Source organism: Apium graveolens, chromosome 10 (genome assembly GCF_009905375.1).
Source record: "Apium graveolens cultivar Ventura chromosome 10, ASM990537v1, whole genome shotgun sequence".
In the NCBI taxonomy this organism is placed as follows: domain Eukaryota; kingdom Viridiplantae; phylum Streptophyta; class Magnoliopsida; order Apiales; family Apiaceae; genus Apium; species Apium graveolens.
Window position 1 is genome coordinate 201315764 of NC_133656.1, and position 6000 is coordinate 201321763.

Below are 6000 nucleotides of genomic sequence, written 5' to 3' on the forward strand. Positions count from 1 at the left end.
AACAAGAAACCTAATGGGCTTAGATTTCTTGTCCCGAGGCCCAGTAGGAAACCCACTCGAAACCGTCTTCTACTAGCTTTAGGAATGTCCACCGATGAGGCCCAACCACAAAGGCCCAAGGCTCGTCCGTGGCTTCGAGACTTCACGGATAAGGCATCTCCCTGGCCAAGGATAACCCTCCGCTACCAGCTGTTTCTCTAGTCTGCGGACGCAGGTATAGCCGTGGTTCACCCCAAATGTTGGACGCATCCTTGTCCCCCGATAGGGAGCCCCTACCAGATTGCAGGACAAGTGATCCCAAGCTTTTGGGTGCAAAGTGCAGGATACTCCAAAGTCTCCCAACGAGGACACCCGTTGACTACAGAGATAGAGCTCCCAAAGCACACACCAGATTTCACCACACATCCCCAATGAGGACACCCATTGACTACAGGAGGAGGCCTTCAGTCCAGGCATACCCCTGGAAGTCTCTGACCACGGACACCGCCTTTCCTGTAGATGTGCTATAGGAAGGAGTTCTTCAATAGAGTACTTGCATCAAATACGTTAGTCATAAATAACTCCATCTTCCTTGAGCCTTTCACGGAATCCGTCCAAGCAGCCATGTCTGGAACCTGTCCAAAACCATTTCCCACATAGGGCGCGCCCTACGCTCTTTCCAGAGCACATTAAAGGTCCTTTACATCATGAGGACGCGCCTCCTTCCCTGAGGGGAGGGCACGCCTTCTCTATTGTCCAAGCGTTCATTGATTGTTCTTCCTCAAGTGTCCAAGCAGTCCATCAAGCAGCATGTTCAAGTCAAGTTCTGTGCCAGACTGGGAGCGAGGGCGCGCCCAAGTGAGTCTTTTGGCGTCGCCCTGGTCATCAATCCTTTGATTTCTCTTATTAAGAGGGCGCGCCCTAACTTGTCCAAAGATAAGGGCTTTGGCTCGCGCCAACCTGTCCAAGGGCTTTGACTCGTGCCAACCCGTCTAAGGGTTTGGCCTCGTGCCAACCCAGCCACGAAAACTCATTTCCTTGGCCGATCTTCCTTGGTCGTCCGTCCTTGGCCGTCCGCCCTTGGCTGTCCGGCCTGGGGTGTCCGCCCTTGGCTGTCCGCGAAAACCCGTTCTCTTGGTGTTTGCCCAAATTGAATTATGTTGACCCGGATTTGACCCGGATATCTTCCGTACCAAATTTTGGCTATAACAGTCTAGATCTATGAGTATTGCTTTATCATCGAAACTGAAGTTAGGTTTTGTCGATGGAACATGTGCTAAGCTTGCTTGTACTGATAATCTGTTTACTTACCGGACTCGTTATAATGATATTGTAATTTCATGGCTGCTTAACACTGTTTCTCCTGAAATTAGACAAAGTGTTATGTACTTGAATGATGCTCATGAAATTTGAGAGTATATGTTCATCAACATGAGTGGACGTTTTCATGCTACAAATGATGTGCCAAACAGGCACTAATACTCACCAATGTGGTCTAACTAACACATCCGGTCGATGTAAATGGTCGACTTTGTCAATGACTGAATTGAGCTTGAGATAAAGAATAGGATCAAAGACTATAATGATATGAAATTAAACTTAAAGTTTACATGTAGTCTAGTTGCACCAGCAAAAGCATCCCATCTTAACGTTCAAATTATTCTTAAAAGAACTCAATCTACATATATACTCTTCCTTTTCCTATAAAAAAATCTTCACACCATAAAAATAAAAGCTAACAGTAGATATTAACTGGCCATAATCTGTTATATGTGTTATATACTATGCATGATCTTCTCGAATGCACATAAAAGAGCTAGCTTCGAGAACCAGAAATGTATGTACACATATATTATAACCACATCAAAACAAGAACCCAAAACTTATAAAATAACAAGAAAACTGAGAAAAAGAAAATGAGATTGAAAGATCGGTGAAATATCTGTGATATAGATTATCATCAGTTTAATTAAATTTACAAATGAAATAATTTACTCAACATGTAATCCATTGACCATAACCTGCATGAACTGAATCCTCATCTCCAAAGCCAATATATAATCAGCTGTATCTCTAAACAGCCCATCTAATCCTTTGCTGTTGCTGCTGTTTGGAACAAGTTTCTTCAAAGTTCTCACTTTTCTTTTCACCTCATGATTTCTCCGCCTTTCCATTTCGAAACCTCCAGCCCTTGTTCTGCTTCTTTTCACCCTTTGTTTCCTTGTAATTCTCTTTGTTTTAAGAGAACTGTCAAGAGTTACCAGAAAAGGTTTTGGACAAATACCCATGTTTGAATATTAAAGCTTTCAAGAACTCCCAATAATATCAAACAAACACTTCGATGTGTTGCTTGATATATTTAGACTATTCTTGTCCAGCTTTGTTTGTCAAGGACTACTATCACTCATTGGTTTCTCTAGAGGGGTTTTTATAGGTAAACGTAAGTAGGTACTTGAAGACATTTTGAGAAGAGCCTGGCCCCGACAAACTATTCTTATTATCATCTGTCCGTTATAATTTTTCAACGAATAAATTTAACACTTTCAATTTTCGTGAATTTAGGGGCATCATCTATTTGCGCTTAATTATGCCTTCTAGGATTTGCATTGTCTATACATGTTTAATTTAATCTTGAAGATTTCTTTCCCGATCCATGAAAATTATAGCGGAAAGATGATTAACAAAAATGGTCGACGGACTGCTTCTTTTTGAGAATAGTATTTATGCATATGGACAAAGCCTAAAGTGGAACCTACAACTCATTTTGTTGTTTTGCATCCAAATTGTTTTTAGGAAGAATTGAGGTGTCAAAGAATGTGGGACTGCCAAGTAGCTTGGGTTGCTGCTTTGGGCATGTTCTCAAACTCTGATATGCACATGAAACCACATGATTCTTCTTCATGACACTAAACCTCACAGCTATAGCCTAGCTTTGCATTCTCCACCACCTTTCATCAACTCATACCTCATCACAACACCCTGGATTATTCCCTTCTCACCTTTCCACATTCATTATACATGACAAACGTATGCCACAAAATTCCTTCCCACTTTAATGGATTTATAGGTTATAATTAGTATGAATTTGGACACTTAGTTTAAGTTTTTTTTATATATTAATTGCAGGGTTTTACTTGTATGTTATCCCCATGTTCCCTTGAAAGGTAGCCTACTAAGATAAATAAATTGCATGACCTAATATTTATATACATTTGTCATTGTTTGTCTAAACAAAGTAAAGGGGCAGACTTGTAAAGATTCTTGTTGGAACAACAGTTATGTTTCTGACATTCATGTACGAAACTTATAATCAACTGATCATCACACTATATATGTGAGTATATCGTACACATCTTGTATATGCAATTCTTTACTACTTTCATCAAAAAAACAAAAACACATCAACCTTTCCATTTAGGACTAATTTTAAGTATTTTCTTTCTTGATAACAAGAGAGGTTGAAAGTTCCAGTATCACTACATGCATTCATGCCACGAGTGACTACATAACAAGTTTATAAGATTAAGACATCGGTTCCCCTCAAGTGCATCTTTTAACTCGAGTAATTAGCCAATTTTTTGATTGCACGATCGTTTTCAGCATCCAAGTATTTTAAATTCAAATTTGTTGATCTCCGATTTCCAAGTACTCACCTTCGAGTTAACCTGATTTCTAGTATACCGCTAAATAGTGTAATTTATTAAAAATAATATCCAGTTATTATTGTTACGTAATGGGAATGATAAAAAAGAATGCTACTTGATGGTGCTATGTTTATTTTGTCCTCAAAAAGATGTGTAGACTAGCTTAGATCGAACATGCATGCACATGCCATTGTAAACCAAAACCGAAGAAACTATTGGTATATAACCATGTAATCGTGGCAAATTGGAGACTATAAGCTACCGTCCCGTTTTTTGGGTCCCAAAAACAGCTTGCTTTTCATGCTTTTATGCGCCATTTTTAATGATTAACGGGACCGGAAGGTCAAGTTTAACATGTGACAATTCAAAGAATTGATTATAATAAAACTAATAGGTTTTGTAGTGTAAGTACGTGGTTAGAGCTAATATCATTGTTAATGCTACTTTGGTAGTTTCGTAACATGTTTATGTTTATGCTGGCGGCTTAAGCACATGCACTAATCTAGTTTTTGGACACAATTTAGATAAGTAGGGTCATGTTTTACTGTTAAACATGCTTCATTGCCAAGTTGTCAGCTTATTACGTGTCGATTTTTTATAATGGACCATGCGTTAATGATGATCATTATATTTAAAGCCAGATTAGCTAAATTAAGTTGAGTACTTAAAAGTAACGAGCATAATATTCCGTGCATTGCACAAGCATTTTCTAACAATATTTCGTAATACAGAGGGTATGGTTTTTAAATTTCAGTTTGTGTGAGTTTTGTTAAAAATAAATGAATAATATTTTATAATTTATCTGAATTGTATGAAAAATATCACTCGAAGTGGATTACACTCAATGATTTTTTAGACCATTGAGTAATGAAATATTATATAGTATTTACAGTTATATTTTTTAGTCTTTGATTATTCTGGTTATGATAGATATTTTGGGTATATATAATCTTTTGGGTATATGTAATCTCCGGGTTAAAGATATGTCGATACTAATTTTAATTTGTGTAAGTCCGATATTTATAGATGTAAGGACGTAAATGAACTTATTTTATTTGAAATCGATAATGGTTCCATCCAACTCTTGTAATTTCGTCAAAAAGTGTCAGTACAAAGTTCTTATATTAATGGCATAGGTATGTCAAATGAGATTTATGTATTTTAGAATATCTTAAAGTGTTGGTCGTGTTGATATAGGTTAGAAATGGATTGTTTACTATTATTGGAATTATTACAACGTTATCTAATCGCTATGGACTTTTATTCATTAATTATTTCTACCTTTTTCCTTATACTAATACAATAATATAATTTATTTATTTTTTACCCGCGTCTTTTATCTGATCAGATTGGTAAGAAACACATCGAAATCAATTGGATTCAGCCGGCAAGCACACATCTTGAAAGTTTGGGTGTTCAACAAATTTTGTGACAACTTGTTAAAGTCCATAAAATAATAACCCATCTCCGGTCAAATTAGTAAATTTGATACATCTTTTTGTTGAATTAAACTTTAAAAAAATTAAACACATTTAATTGATTCAAGACATTACAAACATTTCGTATTATTGTCTTTTTCGAACTCGTAACTTAAATTAACTAAACATATGTAGTGAATCAGTTTACATAACCAAATGACGAATATTTTTCAAAAAATGGATCAAATTTCGAATTCAAATTAAACTGAAGTATTTCAAGTATTATTTTTAAAAGAAAAAGTCGGGTGAAATTATGATTTCGAATTCAACTAAAATACGCAAACTATTTATAGTCATAATATGTACTCCCTCTATTTTTTAATATATGACGTTTGACTTTCTGGCACACATGTTTAGGAGGTTTGACCATATAATTAAAATATTTTTTTAAAGATTCTTTTCGTAAATAAAAGTTTTGATCTCAGATATTTATTCAAAAAAAAAAATCTTAAAAATTATAATTTTAGCTATGTGGTCAACCCTCCTAACTGTGTGTCAAAAAAGTCAAACGTCGTATATTAAAAAATAGAGGGAGTACATATATAATAATCAATTAATGTATTATATTTGAACTTATATTTAAATCCAGTTAGCTAAAATTAATTCCACAAATAATTCAATAATTCATTTAAACAACATTTTTTATATAAATATTAAGTACATGGGTAAGTTAGTCATTTCACCGAGAATGAAAAAATCTCACTGATTTTATCCCCATGTTCTCCAATAATACATATGATTTTTTTCTACAGCGAAACATTAAAAAATAAACTGATTTAGTATATTTTCGTAGTTTTAACGGATCTTGTGACATCTCATGTCAAATTCCGAATATATTTAAATATTTGGTCAAGCTCCAAAAATAATAATGTACAACACATCAGTTAGTAATTTTGATA